Here is an 18,518-nt window from a genome sequence, read left to right as displayed (position 1 = left end):
TAGATCTTGATAGATAGAGTGCCTGATGGAACTATGGAATGAGGTTCATGACATTGTACAGGAGACAGGGATCAAGACCATTCCCCATGGAAAAGAAATGCAAAAAAGCCAAATATGGCTGCCTGGGGAGGCCTTACAAATAGCTTGTGAAAAGAAGAGAAGTGAAAAGCAAGGAGAAAAGGAAAGATATAAACATCTGAATGCAGAGTTCCAAAGAATAGCAAGAAGAGATAAGAAAGCCTTCTTCAGCGAATCAATGCAAAGAAATAGAGGAAAACAACAGAATGGGAAAGACTAGGGATCTCTTCAAGAAAATCAGAGATACCAAAGGAACATTTCATGCAAAGATGAGCTCGATAAAGGACAGAAATGGTATGGACCTAACAGAAGCAGAAGATATTAAGAAGAGATGGCAAGAATACACAGAAGAACTGTACAAAAAAGATCTTCACGACCCAGATAATCACGATGGTGTGATCACTGACCTAGAGCCAGACATCCTGGAATGTGAAGTCAAGTGGGCCTTAGAAAGCATCACTACGAACAAAGCTAGTGGAGGTGATGGAATTCCAGTGAGCTATTCAAATCCTGAAAGATGATGCTGTGAAAGTCCTGCACTCAATATGCCAGCAAATTTGGGAAACTCAGCAGTGGCCACAGGACTGGAAAAGGTCAGTTTTCATTCCAATCCCAAAGAAAGGCAATGCCAAAGAATGCTCAAACTACCGCACAATTGCACTCATCTCACACGCTAGTAAAGTAATGCTCAAAATTCTCCAAGCCAGGCTTCAGCAATATGTGAACCGTGAACTTCCTGATGTTCAAGCTGGTTTTAGAAAAGGCAGAGGAACCAGAGATCAAATTGCCAACATCTGCTGGATCATGGAAAAAGCAAGAGAGTTCCAGAAAAACATCTATTTCTGCTTTATTGACTATGCCAAAGCCTTTGACTGTGTGGATCACAATAAACTGTGGAAAATTCTGAAAGAGATGGGAATACCAGACCACCTGATCTGCCTCTTGAGAAATTTGTATGCAGGTCAGGAAGCAACAGTTAGAACTGGACATGGAACAACAGACTGGTTCCAAATAGGAAAAGGAGTTCGTCAAGGCTGTATATTGTCACCCTGCTTATTTAACTTATATGCAGAGTACATCATGAGAAACGCTGGACTGGAAGAAACACAAGCTGGAATCAAGATTGCCGGGAGAAATATCAATAACCTCAGATATGCAGATGACACCACCCTTATGGCAGAAAGTGAAGAGGAACTCAAAAGCCTCTTGATGAAAGTGAAAGTGGAGAGTGAAAAAGTTGGCTTAAAGCTCAACATTCAGAAAACGAAGATCATGGGCATCCGGTCCCATCACTTCATGGGAAATAGATGGGGAAACAGTGGAAACAGTGTCAGACTTTATTTTTCTGGGCTCCAAAATCACTACAGATGGTGACTGCAGCCATGAAATTAAAAGACGCTTACTCCTTGGAAGGAAAGTTATGACCAACCTAGATAGCATATTCAAAAGCAGAGACATTACTTTGCCAACAAAGGTCGTCTAGTCAAGGCTATGGTTTTTCCTGTGGTCATGTATGGATGTGAGAGTTGGACTGTGAAGAAGGCTGAGCGCCGAAGAATTGATGCTTTTGAACTGTGGTGTTGGAGAAGACTCTTGAGAGTCCCTTGGACTGCAAGGAGATCCAACCAGTCCATTCTGAAGGAGATCAGCCCTGGGATTTCTTTGGAAGGAATGATGCTAAAGCTGAAACTCCAGTACTTTGGCCACCTCATGCCAAGAGTTGACTCATTGGAAAAGACTCTGATGCTGGGAGGGATTGGGGGCAGGAGGAGAAGGGATGACAGAGGATGAGATGGCTGGATGGCATCCACTGACTCGATGGACGTGAGTCTGAGTGAACTCCGGGAGTTGGTGATGGACAGGGAGGCTGGCGTGCTGCGATTCATGGGGTCACAAAGAGTCGGACACGACTGAGCGACTGATCTGATCTGATCTGATCTGATAGTCTTTGCAGCCAAAGATGGAGAAGCTCTATACAGTCAGCAAAAACAAGATCGGGAGCTGACTGTGGCTCAGATCATGAACTCCTTATTGCAATTTTCAGACTTAAATTGAAGAAAGCAGGGAAAAGCACTAGGCCATTCAGGTATGACCTAAATCAAATCCCTTATGATTATACAACAGAAGTGACAAATAGATTCAAGGGATTAGAATATGACAGACAGAGTGCCTGAAGAACTGTGGACAGAGGTTGGTGACATTGGACAGGAGGCAGTGATCGAGACCATCCCCAAGAAAAAGAAATGCAAAAAGGCAGAATGGTTGTCTGAGGAGGCCTTACAAATAGCTGAGAAAAGAAGAGAAGTGAAAGGCAAAGGAGAAAAAGAAAGATATACCCATTTGAATGCAGAGCTCCAAAGAATAGCTAGGAGAGATAAGAAAGCCTTCCTCAGTGGTCAATGCAAAGAAATAGAGGAAAACAATAGCATGGGAAAGACTAGAAAGTTAGAGATACCAAGGGAACATTTCATGCAAAGATGGGCACAATAAAGGACAGAAATGGTATGGACCTAACAGAAGCAGAAGATATTAAGAAGAGGTGGCAAGAATACACAGAAGAACTATACAAAAAAATATCTTCATGAGCCAGATAAACCACGATGGTGTGATCATTCACCTAGAACCAGACATCCTGGAATGGGAAGTCAAGTGGGGCTTAGGAAGCACCACTATGAACAAAGCTAGTGGAGGTAATGGAATTCCAGTTGAGCTATTTCAAATCCTAAAAGGTGATGCTGTGAAAGTGCTGCACCCCAATCGGACAGCAAATGTGGAAATCTCAGCAGAGGCCCCAGGACTGGAAAAGGTCAGTTTTCATTCCAGTCCCAAAGAAAGGCAGTGCCAAAGAATATTCAAACTACCACACAATTGCACTCATCTCACACGCTAGCAATGTAATGCTCAAATTCTCCAAGCCAGGCTTCAACAGGACGTGAGCTGTGAACTTCCAGATGTTGAAGCTGGATTTAGAAAAGGCAGAGGAACCAGAGATCAATTGTCAACATCTGGTGGATCATTGAAAAAGCAGGAGAATTCTAGAAAAACATCTACTTCTGCTTTATTGACTACGCCAAAGCCTTGGACTGTGTGGATCACAAGAAACTGTGGGGAATTCTTCAAGAGATGGGAATACCAGACCACTTGACCTGCCTCCTGAGAAACTGTATGCAGGTCAAGAAAGCAACAGTTAGAACCGGACATGGAACAGCAGAGTGGTTCCAAATCGGGAAAAGAGTACGTCGAGGCTGTATATTGTCACCCTGCTTATTTAAGGTCTACGCAGAGTACATCATGCGAAGTGCTGGGCTGGATGAAGCACAAGCTGGAATCAAGATTGCCGGCGGGAAAACATCAATAACCGTCAAATATGCAGATGACACCACCCCTTATGGCAGAAAGCAAAGAACTAAAGAGCCTCTTGATGAAAGTGAAAGAGGAGAGTGAAAAAAGATGGCTTAAACCTCAACATCAGAAAACGAAGATCATGGCATCCGGTCCCATCACTTCATGGCAAATAGATGGGAAAACAATGGAAACAGTGAGAGGGGGCTCACTCTCACTGTTTTGGGGGTCTACCAATAATCACTGCAGATGGGTTGCTGACTGCAGCCATGGAATTAAAAGATGCCTGCTCCTTGGAAGAAAAGCTATGACCAGCGTAGACAGCATATTTAAAAGCAGAGACATTACTTTGCTGACAAAGGCCCGTCTAGTCAAAGCTATGGTTTTTCCAGTAGTCATGTATGGATGTGAGAGGTGGACTATAAAGAAAGCTGGGCACCAAACAACTGATGCTTTAGCACTGTGATGTTGGAGAAGCTTCTTGAGAGTCCCTTGGACTGCAGGAAGTTCCAACCAGTCTATCCTAAAGGAAATCAGTCCTGAACATCCATTGGAAAGACTGATGCTGAAGCTGAAGCTCCAATATTTTGGCCACCTGATGTGAAGAACTGACTCATTGGGAAAGAACCTGATGCTGGGGTAAGATTGAAGGCAGGAGGCGAAGGGGATGACAGAGGATGAGGTGGTTGGATGGCATCACCGACTTGATGGACATGATTTTGGGCAAGCTCCAGGAGTGGTGATGACAGGGAAGCCCTGGTGTGCTGCGGTTCATGGGGTGGCAAAAAGTTGGACTCGACTGAGCAAGTGAACTGAACTGATTCCTTGTCAGAACAAAAAAACATCAAAAGTGAAATGGCACATTCCTTAAAGGTTTCAAAAAAAAAAAAAAAAAAAGGCAGATCAGCCAGTTCACATCAGATTAGTCTGGCCCAGGCACCTGGGAAATACTACTAGTGCTCACCTCTCAGGAGAAAGGCATTTAAGCTTTACCTTTAAAACAGACTTTTTTTTTTTTTTTTTTTGCCTTTCATTAGGCACGAACATATGTAAGCCAGCATGACTTTCCCATACCTCAACATGTGACCATTTCTTTCAAAACCATCTAGTAGAAATACAGATTTTATTTTCTTGGGCTCCAAAATCACTGTGGATGATGACTGCAGCCACAAAATTAAAAGACACTTGCTCCTTGGAAGAAAAGCTATGAGATACCTAGAAAGCGGATTAAAAGGCAGAGACAGCATTTTGCCAATGAAGATCCCTCTCTCTGGTCAAAGCTATGGTATTTCCAGCAGTCTTTTAGGGATGAGAGAGTTGGACCATAAAGAGGGCTGAGCGTGGAACTGTGCTGGAGAAGCCTCTTGAGGGTCCCTTGGACTGCAAGGAGATCAAACCAGTCAATCATAAAGGAAATCAACCTTGAATATTCATTGGAAGGACCGATGCTGAAGCCGAAGCTCGAATGTTTTGGCCACCTGATGTGAAGAGCTGACTCACTGGAAAAGACCCTGACGTTGGGAAAAATTGAGGGCAGGAGGAGAAAGGGGACAGAGGATGATCTGATTGGATGGCATCATCGACACAGCGGACATGAATTTGAGGCAAACTCTGGGGAGATAGTGAAGGGCAGGGAAACCTGGCGTGCTTGCAATCCGTGGGGTCCCGTAGAGTGGGACGCGACTTAGCGACTGAACAGCAGCCAACAACGGAAATACCATGTGCGGATTTTATGGTGTTTTTAAATTAAAAAAAAAAAAAGTCTGTCCCTAAAATGACACGCGCCACCGAACTCAATGTACCATTAAAACATTTCCCCCCTTCCTTTCTCACTTGTGAGAAATCCCTCACTCGGCCCGGCAAATCCAAAGCGCGCTGTTCATGGCCTGACTCCGGGAATAGTTCTGTTCCCGGGGGGCGACGCGGACCTTCTCCGCCTGCCCGTCGCGGAAGCTTCGTGTTGATCTGGATGCCGAGTCCGCCGAAACCGTCCGAGAAGAGCCGCTGCTGGCCTAGGATACCCTGCCTGCCGAGTGGTCCCCAGGCCCCGTTCCGTGTGTGTCTGTCCCACAGCCTTGTCTCGAAACACACACGCAGACAAACGCACCTCCACTCCATTCCGATCTCAACCTGGGACTGTTCTGTGCCTAAATGGAACTGTTCTTTGAACCCGGGGAAGCGACGGGTCTGTGCGACTGAAGGACAACCCGTGGCAGAATGTGACCAGTCCGCCCAGGCAAACCTAGGTGGGTGGGTAATTGGGTCCGGCTGCAGATGACCGCGTGCTGCCTTCCCGCGTGCTGTCATCCGCGTGCAGATGACCCAAGCTCCCCGGCAAAGGGGCGAGTCGGCGTCGACCGGCGTGGTGGAAACATTTGAGCAGAGATTCGGATTCCAGGGCGGACTACGGCAATAATTCTCTGAGGGTACTGGTGGGGATCTGCACGTGGACCCGGGGAATTAGGAGAAAAAGGAAAGGACAGTGAGATTAAGCAACGGTCTCCACCCGACACAAGATCTCCGTGTAGTTTCTGGGGACAGGAAACTTCTGATTCATTGCTTCCATCCCCTCCGCCATTCCTTTCCACCTTCTGCGCACACAGATTTTATGTCGAAGGTTTTTTGAAATATTTCTGGTACGGGGGGGAAAAATATTGCCAGAGATGGGAGACATCTGGAAAACCTCCCCTTTTTTCCGTCTGTTGGTTTTAGCTTCTTGTTTGACTGATTGCATTCTTTCGTTGATTCACTTGTACTGCTGTAGGCCTACCTCAGTTGCTTCGGGCCAGCTGCTTGCATTTCAAATCATTTGCCCACAGGCTAACAGTGAAAGCGAAAACAATAAAGTTTGGTGAAGAAAATGTAGCGAAATAACTTCCATGCATTTGAGATGAGCGACTATATGTTAGACAGGACAGAAGGCGCACTAAGCGTCCAGGACATAATAAGCACTAAGCTACCCCCGTACTCACAAAATCCGACCCCTTTTTCCTCAAAATTGCTCTAGGAGAGAACATTATAGTTGACACATTGTAAAGCTGCTGGAGTCAGAGGAACGTCAAGAAATGTTAAACTACAGTTATGTATTTTAAAAGGCCGTAGGTGAGAGCACGGGTGCTCTGAGGATACGTTGGAATCGGGAACCTTGGAGAGGGCAGCAAAATCCCAAGGAAATCTTTGCACTTGTCTATAAGACAGCAAAAGCCGGCGGCTTGGGCTGTTTCCGCCCGGTTTCGAACCGGGGACCTTTCGCGTGTAAGGCGAATGTGCTAACCGCTACACCACGGAAACGTCACGCCCGTATGAGGTATTACAAGTCCCATAAAACGGCATACTCGGTTCCTTGGTTGCTCCCCACTCCCCCCGCCCCCGGTCACGCCCCCAATCTAGTAATTTTGAATATTTCTCTTGCAGAATGTGTTCACTCGCGGTGCCTTGCTTTCCATCGTTTCAAAAACTTTTGCTAAAAGAATAATATCGAAATTCTATGGCTCATACTGCTACTGCTGCTGCTAAGTCGCTTCAGTCGTGTCCGACTCTGTGCGACCCCATAGACGGCAGCCTACCAGGCTCCCCCACCAAACCTAACTCAGTGGTGGGGGTGGTTTAGTCGCTAAGTCGTGTCCGACTCTTGCCACCCCATGGACTGTAGTCTGCCAGGCTCCTCTGTCCATGGGATTCTCCAGGCTGGACATCTGGAAACAACCCACTGGAGTGGGGATGTTCCCGACCCAGAGATCAAAGCCGGGTCTCCCGCATTGCAGGCAGATTCTTTACCGCCTGAGCTAGGAGGGAGCAGAGTCCAAACACCTTCCCAAACATCAGGCAGGGTGTCCTCAGGTTCCAAGGGCATTTGATTACGAGCAACAACCCGATACTGTCCTGTGCCTTTGATTTCCACCTCTCTTCCTCATCGTCGGAGCCAGAACACAACGCACAGAGTCCTGAAGACCACCGAACTTCCGAGAGGGCCAAACTCGCCTTGGAGGAGACTGCCCGAGCGGGGTTGGGATGGCCTGTGCCCTCTTGACTCTGAGAAAGGAGTGCCAAAAGGAGCAGTGTTTGGGAATTCATGGGACTGGATTTTGCGCCGGAATAAGTCGAGGTGGGAGGCATCAGTCAACTTATTATCCAGCGTCACTCACACTGCCCTGGAACGACTGTGCTTTGAGCGATCTGAATCTGTTCAACAGATGCCCACCTTGCCTCTCCTTTGTTTTTCTCTTCATTTCACCTGACCTTCCTCATTGTATTTTCCCTCTTCTCAGTACTTCCCTCGAGGACCAGGAAGGTGCTCAGCAGCGAAATTGTAGTCTTTCATTAAATCCCATGTGAGAAATTCCTGATTTCTTTGCATCAGCTCTGCATCGGCATCTTTCACAAATAGCAGCGCTGAGAGCTCCTGCTCTCAGCAAAACTAAAACTAGGATTGGTCACAACGTTGCAGGAAACAGAGTCGAGAGACAATATTTCCCAATCAGCAAGTTTGGGATTTAGTTTCCCATAATTTGATTAGAAGTTTATTTTTAAGCCAGTAAGGAGTAGCCCCACCATGTACCCAATCCTGACCCTACCAGATGTCCTGAAAAATTATGCAAGCAACTCAAAGGGCCCTTTGAGGTATGTGACTCCTGAACGCACAAAGGCTTTTCGGATCAAAATGTACTTTTTAAACAGTTGAAGTTCATAAACAAAGAATGCTTTAAAAAGTCAGTTTGCCCGCACCTTAAAAAAAAAAAAAAAAGAATATAATTTTGTGTATTTTGTCATTGACTATTCTTTATCCTCTTTTAGATATAACCTCAGTTCTTCTCCTTCCAAAATTTCCAGTATCGTCAAGAGTCCATTTCACATCGAAAAGAGGAAACAGTTACAACACAACTTGATTCACACTACCGTAATTTATATTAGAATGTCTTTCCTCTTCTTTTATTTCTTTTGATTTCATTTCATTCACTAAGGATAAATGAGTAAAAACAATGCTGGATTACCTAGTGATTCAGGAAGACAGCTGCAACATATGAAAGTGCAGAACTTGAAAACACACCCACTGAACTAGACCAGTAAGTCTCTGGCCTTGCTTCATGAAGTATCGTCCATGGAACAGGAGTGTAGCGTCTGAGATTGTAGAGATGCTGACTTTCAGGCCCCTGTTGCAGATGCAGTTATTTAAAACCCTCGTTATAATGGATCACACCAGGTCATTCACATGCCCATAAAATTTTGAGAAGCGCGACTGTAAGGCACTACTAAAGTTGGTGCCAAATCGGGGTGGTGGGAGTTCGCGGGGGAGGGGGTGGCTCTGAAGAGGGACATGACAATTCAATGATTCCATGAAGAAAAACAAATGACTCCATTGTGGTAAAGGTTCTAGGAGGCAAACATAATTGAAGAGATCCCACAAAACCAAACTGGCAACTTCTGAGACCTGATCTAAAACGCGAAGGAAACACCGAGAGGCAGACCGTCTGAGAACCACCTTTTTATGGCTATCGGGAGAGCATTCCTAGTACTCCCGGGCTTGATGGGAGGTAAACAGATTTCATTTTTTAAACTTGTTTTGCTCTATTTAAAACAGTCTTGCCTGAGGCCCCGCTGGGATTTGAACCCAGGATCTCCTGTTTACTAGACAGGCGCTTTCACCAACTAAGCCACGGAGCCAGCTGCAGTTGACCCTTGGTTCCTAACATTATTTGAAGGAGTTTTCGCTTTCCTGGCTCACCAATGCATTTCTCAAGAACTTAAGATCAACACTACAATCTCAGGACTCTTTCTCAAAATTTCTATCAAGTCTTTTACCCTCTCTTGTCTGAAATATGCACAGAAGTTTACATGCTGAGCCAAGACAAGAAAAACCTTCTGAACCTCTGAACCCTTGAAATCGATAGCCAAGTCGTTTGACTTTTGCACCTTCCTATGGGAGATACTTTTCACTTTCATGCATTGGAGACGGAAATGGCAACCCACTCCAGGCCAGTGTTCTTGCCTGGAGAGTCCCAGTGACGGCGGAGCCTGGTAGGCTGCCGTCTGTGGGGTCGCACAGAGTCGGACACGACTGAAATGACTTAACAGCAGCATGGGAGATACTAATACTTCTCCCTTTCGAATCTGTAAAAGGAAAACGATGGTGCTTATCAGTCTTGAAACATAGCATGAAATGGAGCGCTTGAAAGGACTTCACCACATCTTTTGCTACGCTCACTGTCAAAGAGCAGTATCTTACAAGAGAGGAGTGTGCCTGTTCATATTTATTTTAGAGCAACGTGGACGGTAAAGGCATGCAAAAGGGAAAAGGAAGGTAAGAATTCAGCAAATGTCAACATGCAAGAATGATGTTTGACACAGAAATACAGACAATTAAAACTTTGGTAGACATGTCTTACATTAAAAATGTCATCAAGTTCTTGACTTGTCTGAGTTCCTAAAATGGACACTTACTGCATAATTATCAGAGAATAGTCCTCTCCTCTGAGCATGAGGCAGTATGCGATGATGCTTTAGAGCTCAAACTCTGATGTCAGACTCCACTGATTCTTTGTTCCAAATCTGTCATTATACTCGTGACTTTGAGAAAATGTAAAACCTCTATTTATTATTTTTATTTACTCAAATTCTTTGAAGAGTGCTGGCAGGTAGTGTAGATTATTTCTAGCCTCAATCTATAAGACTGCTACAAGTGTTCTATATCTAGGCCGCATAAACAATACTGCTTCCACAGGTGCTAGTGAATAGTGTCAGGAAGCTGCCAGTATCTTTTGCAATAACAGACTTTTGTTTTGTGGTTTGTTTTTTTTTTTCCCCAACAACTGTAGCTTCTCGAGTACTTCTGTAAAGGTAGGTCACATTTTCCATTTATTTCTATTTGAAGAACTCCTTCATTGCAATCACATACTGCTATAGGATTACAATTTTTCTGCCTAATGTGATTGCACTTTATCAAGTATTTTGTGAATTAATGGGAAAACTAAGTTAAGTTAGGAACCACCTGCTGTTAAGCACATCAAAGGCTTAAAAATCAAAGCACACAAATAAGAATAAAACACACACACACACACACACACACACACACACACAAGAAAACAAACCCACCTAACATTAAAGTAACCTTTGGTCTCCCAGTTCAAAAAAGAAGGGGTGAGTAATATTGCCTGGGCAAAGTATGATCTCTGTGACGACCCCACGGAAGAACAGTGAACTGGCCATTGTTCTGTCTGAAAATCTTGGATTGTGTCATGGGAACACAGGGCAAGACGGTCTTGCCCTTTATAATGGGCAAGATGTCACAAAGAGCAGTGGTTAAGATGTTTATTGACACAAATGGAAATATTTTCTGGCCAAGCTAGGAAAGAAAACATTTCAGGTGTTATTTGAAACTTTGTGAGAGAAACTCACCGAACTTCAAGTTCAATATACACCGTATAGCTCCATTTCAGATGTCTTTTACAGGCTGAAGACGAATGTCATTGGTCTGGTTTGCATTTCAGTGTGGGAATGGGACTCTGGGAGAATAATCTGCAGCATGTACCATCTTGCACAGGTCACCATGTAAATATTTCTGCATGTCCTTCACCAAAGAAGACATCAATCACATTCCTTCAGCTTTTAAGAACTGCCTGTCATGGACCTACTGCCCACCAGGCATTTGTCTCAACTCTGATTTAAGTGGTGGGAAACAGACACATTTCCTATGCGAATTTTGAAACACAAATTTTTATTTTGGAGTATATTTAGAAAAGTTGCAAAAACAATAGAGTTTCTTTGTACCCATTTCAGAGTTTCCTTTAATTAGCTTCTTGGGTTACCACGGTACCTTTATTAAAGCCAAGAAACCAACACTGCTACTTTAATAATAACTAAACTCATGTATTTGTGTGTGTCACATCTGTTCTTACACTAATGTCTTCCCCCCCCCCACCCACGGGATCCCACATTGCATTCAGCCTCCTCTGGTCTGTGATTATTTCTTGGTGCGGATGAATTATTTTTATCCGGTATTTTTATGACTATCTTCCAGTCTAGGTTTGTCTGATAGTTTTCACACGAAGGCCTGGGCTACAGGTTTCTGGACGAGACCACAGAGATGAAGTACTTGTCCCATCACTTCCTATCAGATGTGACTTGATAGGAGGATAGCTTACCATTAGTGATGCCAACCTTGATCACTTTTAAGGGAGTGTTTGCTGTTTTTCTCCCTGGTGAAGTTTCTTCCTATGTTTTCCTACTTCTTCCTGGATATTTAGAAGCTAGTCGGTCAGGATGGCCCATATTCCAGAAGGGAGAGGTTAAATCTCCATCTCCTGGTGGGTTGGTGGAGAATAGTTCCAACCTTAGTTGGAATGCATCAGTAAGAAAAATACATCCCTTCTCCTGTATTCATTGATTTACTTATTTAATCACTGATTTATAACAGTACGGACTCATGAATACATATTTTATACTTAGTTTGCATCATTATCTCAAACTATATTATTTGTTGTTCAAAGTGTTTCAGGTTTGGCCATTGATGGCTCCAGCTCATAAAGAGACAGCTGACAAAACTGCTTCCTTCCTGCTGTGTTTGTATCAATAGAGTTTTTTCACATAGCATTTGAAAAACCTTGTTTCATCTTTTGCTGATCTAGTTAAGACTCAAGTGTGGAAATGTAGAAAGTGTAGATGGTTTCATAGTCTATTTTAGGAGGAAAATAATCCAGTAAGGTCAGTTTCTTTGCTGGAATCAGTTACCCTGTGGATCAAAATGCGCCAAAGCGATGCTCTATGGCTTGCTGGGTCGCTGACTGCTATCCTTTCGTCCTGCAGATGCGAGTCAAACATGAGGAAAGATGTACGATTCCAGTGACAGTTCTCCCCGAGAGTTCCGTGTCCCAGACATGAACTGGGATGTAAGCGGTGAACCTAAAATGGATGAACCGTCACCTTCTGTGTGTAAGTGTGAAAAACGGTAGTCTTCACACAGCCTGGCCCGTACGGGGATCGAACCCGCGACCTTGGCGTTATTAGCACCACGCTCTAACCAACTGAGCTAACCGGCCAGACATGGGAGCGTGAGATCGTGTTTATGCTATTAAAAGAAAAGGTATCAATACGGCTTTTCCGGGAGCTGGAAAAGGAATACAGTGAACCCAAACGACCACAAACTAATACTCAAAGAAAGAAGAAATCGCATTCTTCCTCTCCCCCATCGTGGAATTAGGGGGAAACAAAGAGGAATTCTTAGTATTTGGCGTGAATGAACTCTATTTCCTGAGGACTGAGGTAATCAAAACTGTGGCAAACCTGCCTTAGAGGTAGGCCTGGCACCACAGCCACATTGATAGGGAGGCTCTGAGAATACTTGAGGAGACGAGGTAGCCCAGGACAAACCCCAAAGCCATTAAGTAATAAATGGAGAAGCTTGCAAATAAGTATCCAGCAAAGTAGGAGGAAAATCAAGAGGAAGTGAAGATTGGAGGGTAGACCTCATTCTTTCATCTCTCGGCAGGAATCGAGCACCCATGACTGTCAGACCATGGTGCACACTGTTAAATGATGATGGGAATCACTGAGGCTAGACCTCAACATGAGGGGCTGTGGTTCAAGAGCAGCGTTTGTTACAGGGTAGCACCTGTGAGTCGGACACGACTGAGCGACTTCACTTTCACTTTTCACTTTCATGCATTGGAGAAGGAAATGGCAACCCACTCCAGGGCTCTTGCCTGGAGAATCCCAGGGACGGGGGAGCCTGGTGGGCTGCCGTCTATGGGGTCGCACAGAGTCGGACACGACTGAAGTGACTTAGCAGCAGCAGTAGCACCTGTGTTCTGCGCTAGGACTGATCCTCAGGAGAGAGAACAGTGTTACTCCTCAGGGTTTGGAGTCAAGAAAGGCAGGGAACGACCCCTCACAGAATGGGCTTTATGCCTCTGTTTCCACACTCCTGCCCATCCCTCCCCTCATCCCACTCGTCTTTACTTTCCCTCCACTTCCCAGCTTCCCAGAGGCACTCAGGCCCCTTGACTGGCTAACTCCTGGTCCTGGTGAGGGTTGAACCAACCTGTGAACATGGTATTGTTGGCCGTGCCAAGGCAGGCCAAGTAGGCCCCCGTGAGACTGGGTCTAATCTCTCAGAGATTAGGTGTCCTCAGCAGGAAGGCTTGATCAGAACCCTAAACCCCTTGGATTGGAAGCTGGACTTGCCCAAGCGTGACATTTGATTATGGGGAAAGATTGGTGAGTGAAAAAGAAGGAAAACTAAAAGACAGACAGAGAAAGACAAGGGTGAAGTGACAAGAAGAGCAGTAGAGGCAATGAGGAAGAGCCTAAGAGACGGAAACTGAGCCTCACGGAGAAAGCAAGATTGAGAAGATAGCAAAGGACAGGGAAAGTCTGAAGAGAGAGGAATAGGGGCCGAGAGAGAGTGAGAAAGAAAGTGACTAAAGGGATGCAGAGACCAAAAATGAGAGACAGAAATAGAGCAATGGAGATAAGTAAGGACAGAGCAAGCAAGAGGGGAGGAAAGTAGAAAGATACTGAATGAGCAACAAGGGCCGAGACAGAGACGAAGAGCAAGAAAGAGAACCAGACTAAGACACAGAGAGAGACAGAAATGAAGATATTCAGAGAAACAGGAGCAGATTGAGAGACAATTACAGACAGAGAGAGTTTGGAGACTGAGGGAGGAGGGTCCAGTGAGAGCAACAGTGAGAAGCAGAGACAGGTCAGGGTCTGAAGTCCAGAGACAGACAGGCAGCAAGGCATTCAGGCCAGTACTTGAACAGAATTTGAGCCTGAAGCTGATTTGCAGGGGGAGGAGATGAGCGTAAAGAGCCGTGTTTATTTGACATTTGACATTTAAAATAATGATATTCACATTGAGTTGTGGAGAAGGGAAGGGCTACCCACTCCAGTGTTCTTGTCTGGAGAATTCCATGGGCAGAGGAGCCTGGCAGGCTACAGTCCACAGGGTCCCAAAGAGTCAGACACGGCTTTGTGATTGAACAACAATAACAGGACATTGAGAGCAGTCACTTGTATTTAGATAACTCTTCATCTGTAAGAAAGCACTTTTAGTCAGAAATGAGGATATTTGCAGACACAAGATAGTTTCACGAAGGACAGTTGCTAATTGTGAATTCCTGGGAATTTCCTCTTTCAAAACAAGCTACTTTCTCTTGTCCAATAAATGGAAACATGCAGGTCATACAGGAGATGGTGAGGGCGTGGCACCATCTAACCTGGCTCTCCTTTGCCAGTGGAAGCCAGATCTCCAGCTGCTGAGGGATTTTCTGTGGAGAAGAGGGGAGAATTTGGCAAGTTCAGACTCCAGCACTAGTAGATAGGAGGGATATGCAAATTAGTAAACAAATGATAAAGCAAATCTCGCAGAACTTTTTGTTTCTTACCTGAATTCCCCATCCCTCAATATGTGAGGTGACATCATTTTCTTTGTTAGGGATCAGGACAATGCTTGCCTGGTAAAATGTGTTTTTAAGAATTCTCCCTCTCCGACTTTTTGGATGAGTCTGAGAAGGATGGGTCTTAATTCTTCTTTTAATGTTTGGTGGAATTCACTAGTGGAGCCATCTGGTCCTACACATTTGTTAGTTGAGAGGTTTCTGATTACTGATCAATCTCCTTCCTAGTGATAGGGCTTTTCAGATTTTCTCTTTCATCATGAGTCAGTCCTGGTAGACTGTATGTTTCTGAGAATCTATGTTCTCGGTTGTCTAATTCATTGATGTATTATTTAGTTTTAAGCAGGTATAGCAATCTGAATCTTTGTATTACCTTTGTATGAAAAGGTTTCTTTGCCAGTTGGCTAGTCAGCTTAGTTGGTTAGAGCATGGTGGTAATAACACCAAGGATGTGGGTTCAGTCCCCATATGGGCCACTGCAAGCCTTTTGTTACTTACTCACTGAATAATTTTGTTGCAGTCATCTAACAAATTGGAGATAACCTCACATACATCAAATTGGGAATAAATGTTGACTTCATTTGTTCTTCAGCAGTGACACTACCTTCCTTCCCCTCCACCCCTGCCCCCAGCAAACACAGTCCCAGCGAAAAAATGAAATTTCAGCATTTCAGATTTGACAGAGGGGCATTTTCACCAATCACTGCTTGAAATCCAAAGCCTATGTTCATTTAAGGAGGGAGCAGTGCTGGTAAGGCACCATCCCTTTGAAAGAGCTGATATTTTCTGGGAAGGAGCTTAAGGTAGACTTTCAGAGGGTCAGTGGGTTGACATATTCTGTGGAAGCATGGTTCTTCTGGAGAGACTCTTGTTGTTTGGTTGGCACTCAAAGGGATGTTTACTGAAGTGAGTGCATTCCTGGCTGATTCATTTCAGAAAGCAGGGGTTGACAGTGATTGGTTGTGCAAATGTTCACAAAACAATTATCACAGATAAATCAATTGGTTTAAATTCAGGTCTGGTGGCTACTTGTTACCACTGCTATAGAACAGTCTTTTCCTAAGTTTGTGATTAGTATGTGTTTCAACATTTTACTTTGGCATAAAGCAAACATTATTTGTTTGTTTAAATATACAAGTAACGCATAATAAAAATGTTTGCCAGAGTTAGGAAATAGATGATAGTGAAAGTTGCTCAGTCCTATCTGACTCTTTGTGATTTTATGAAATTACCCAGACCAGAATACTGGAGTGGGTAGCCTTTCCCTTCTCCAGGGGATCCTCCCAACCAGGGGTCAAACCCAGGTCCCCCACATTATGGGCAGATTCCTCACCAACTGAGCTATCAGGGAAGCTACGGGTATTAAAGAAATGAAAGGGGTCAAAAGGTACACATTTCCAGTAATAAAAAAAAATAATAAGTTATGGAGATCTAAGGTACACTGTGGTAGTATAGTTGTTAATAACAGTATTGTATTGAATATTTGGAAGTCCTTAAAAGAATAGATCCTAAAAGTTTATATCACAAGAAAAAAATTTGTAACATATGTGGTGATGGATATTAACTAGACTTACTGTGTTTCATTGGTTTTTTCCAAGAAACATTAAAAGGATTTTTCTTTTTTAAACTTGGTCTCTAATCTCCTGTAAAATTATTCATAGTCTTCCAGGCACTAGCAAGTCTAATTAATTATAAGCCTGTAATATTGGAATGATGCTAAAGCTGAAACTCCAGTACTTTGGCCACCTCATGCGAAGAGTTGATTCATTGGAAAAGCCTCTGATGCTGGGAGGGATTGGGGGCAGGAGGAAAAGGGGACGACAGAGGATGAGATGGCTGGATGGCATCACCGACTCGATGGACGTGAGTTTGAGTGAATTCTGGGAGATGGTGATGGACAGGGAGGCCTGGCGTGCTGCGATTCATGGGGTTGCAAAGAGTCGGACACGACTGAGTGACTGAACTGAACTGAACTGAACTGAACCGAACCGAACCGAACTGAATATTAGATACGTAGACTAGTGGGCCCACCACCGGGATGGCCGAGTGGTTAAGGCGTTGGACTTAAGATCCAATAGACATGTGTCTGCGTGGGTTCGAACCCCACTCCCGGTAGAATTGCTTTTGTTGCTAAATCATGTCCCACGCTTTTGCGACCACATGGACTGTAGCCCGCCAGGCTCCTCTGTCCATTCGACTTTCCCAGGCAAGAATTCTGGAGTGGGTTGCCATTTCCTTTTCCAGGGTATCTTTCTCACCCAGGGATCAAGTTACTTTAGCATGTATCTTACCCAAAAATGACAGTTTTTAAGCAAAATTGGACAATAGTCCAGCATATAGTTGACTCTGAACTCTTTTTATCCAATCTGACAGGCTCTGTCTATAATGGGTGAATTTAGCTAATTTAGATATGATGTAAATGATATACTTGTATTTTAAAAATCCACTATCTTATTAGCTGTTTTCTATGTGTTTTTTTCCCCTTTGTTCCTTTCTTTTATCTCTTTCTTCCTGTCTAGAGCATTGTCTTATCATTTGTATGTCTTAAATCACTAGTGGTTTCCCTAGGGTTTTCTATATACAGCTACAACTAATCAAAATCTACCTTCAAATTATATTATGCTACTTACTGTACCATGTAAGAAGCTGGCAAATAATATACTTCCTCCTATATTGTGTGTCATTGCTGCCACAGATTTTGCTTTCATGTATGCTATAGCTGTATAGTATGTCACTACTACTGTTGCTTAATGCAGTCAGTCATTTTTAGAGTGATTAGAATTGGGAAAAATATTCCTTATATGTCCCAGCTTATAACATTTCTTATTTTGCAGGTCTGATAGAAACGCACTCCAGTTTTTGTTTGTCAGGAAAGACTTTTATCTCTTATTCAGTTCTGGAAAATACTTTTTGCTTGGTAGAGAATTCTGGGTTTACAGATTTTACAAAATTAGCCTATCATCACTTTCAAATGTTATCCCATTATCTTCTGGCATACCTAATCGGATGAAAATTCTACTGTTTTGTATACATAGCTAGCTAGCTAGCTAGATACAGCTTGGAATTCTCTGACTTTGAGCTGAGGTTTGATGTAGAGGTTTCCTGCACTATCAGAAAGTAGTTCAGTTCAGCTGCTCAGTCGTGTCCGACTCTTTGCTATCCCATCGACTGCAGCACGCCAGGCTTCCCTGTCCTTCACCAACTCCCGGAGGTTGCTCAAACTCATGTCCATTGAGTTGGTGATACCATCCAAAAACAGAGTGGAAATGTTCCTATGAAACACTTCACAAGTTGAATTGGCGTGAAGAAGCGATTACCTTAGCACCCTTCTTGCATACAGATACACAAAATAAGCGGAAATAAAGCACAGATGCTTATAGACACAGTTTAAAGCTGTGATGCAATGGCACCCCACTCCAGTACTCTTGCCTGGAGAATCCCATGGATGGAGGAGCCTGTTAGGCTGCAGTCCACGGGGTCGCGAAGAGTCGGACACGTCTGAGAAACTTCCCTTTCACTTTTCACTTTCATGCATTGGAGAAGGAACTGGCAACCCACTCCAGTGTTCTTGCCTGGAGAATCCCAGGGACGGGGGAGCCTGGTGGGCTGCCGTTTCTGGGGTCACACAGAGTCGGACACGACTGAAGTGACTTAGCAGCAGCAGCCTTGACAGTGGGATGCTGAGTTATAGTTCCTGGGGGAGGA

At 44.2% G+C, this 18,518-nt stretch overlaps 4 non-coding genes across 4 annotated transcripts; 1 reads left to right on the top strand and 3 right to left on the bottom strand.

The window, feature by feature from the left end:
* Positions 1–6,638: 6,638 nt before the first annotated feature.
* TRNAV-UAC (transfer RNA valine (anticodon UAC)) lies at positions 6,639–6,711 on the bottom strand. Its single transcript has one exon. It is a non-coding gene; the product is annotated as a tRNA-Val (tRNA).
* A 2,296-nt stretch (positions 6,712–9,007) lies between these two features.
* On the bottom strand, positions 9,008–9,081 carry TRNAT-AGU (transfer RNA threonine (anticodon AGU)). The gene has a single exon. It is a non-coding gene; the product is annotated as a tRNA-Thr (tRNA).
* A 3,297-nt stretch (positions 9,082–12,378) lies between these two features.
* Positions 12,379–12,452, bottom strand: TRNAI-AAU (transfer RNA isoleucine (anticodon AAU)). Its single transcript has one exon. It is a non-coding gene; the product is annotated as a tRNA-Ile (tRNA).
* Positions 12,453–16,845: 4,393 nt separating this feature from the next.
* On the top strand, positions 16,846–16,928 carry TRNAL-UAA (transfer RNA leucine (anticodon UAA)). The gene has a single exon. It is a non-coding gene; the product is annotated as a tRNA-Leu (tRNA).
* Positions 16,929–18,518: the final 1,590 nt, after the last annotated feature.

The sequence above is a fragment of the Bos taurus genome, chromosome 23, assembly GCF_002263795.3.
Source record: "Bos taurus isolate L1 Dominette 01449 registration number 42190680 breed Hereford chromosome 23, ARS-UCD2.0, whole genome shotgun sequence".
NCBI lineage: Eukaryota > Metazoa > Chordata > Mammalia > Artiodactyla > Bovidae > Bos > Bos taurus.
The sequence above is the reverse complement of the archived record's forward strand: the minus strand, read 5'-3'. Positions and strand labels throughout refer to the sequence as shown.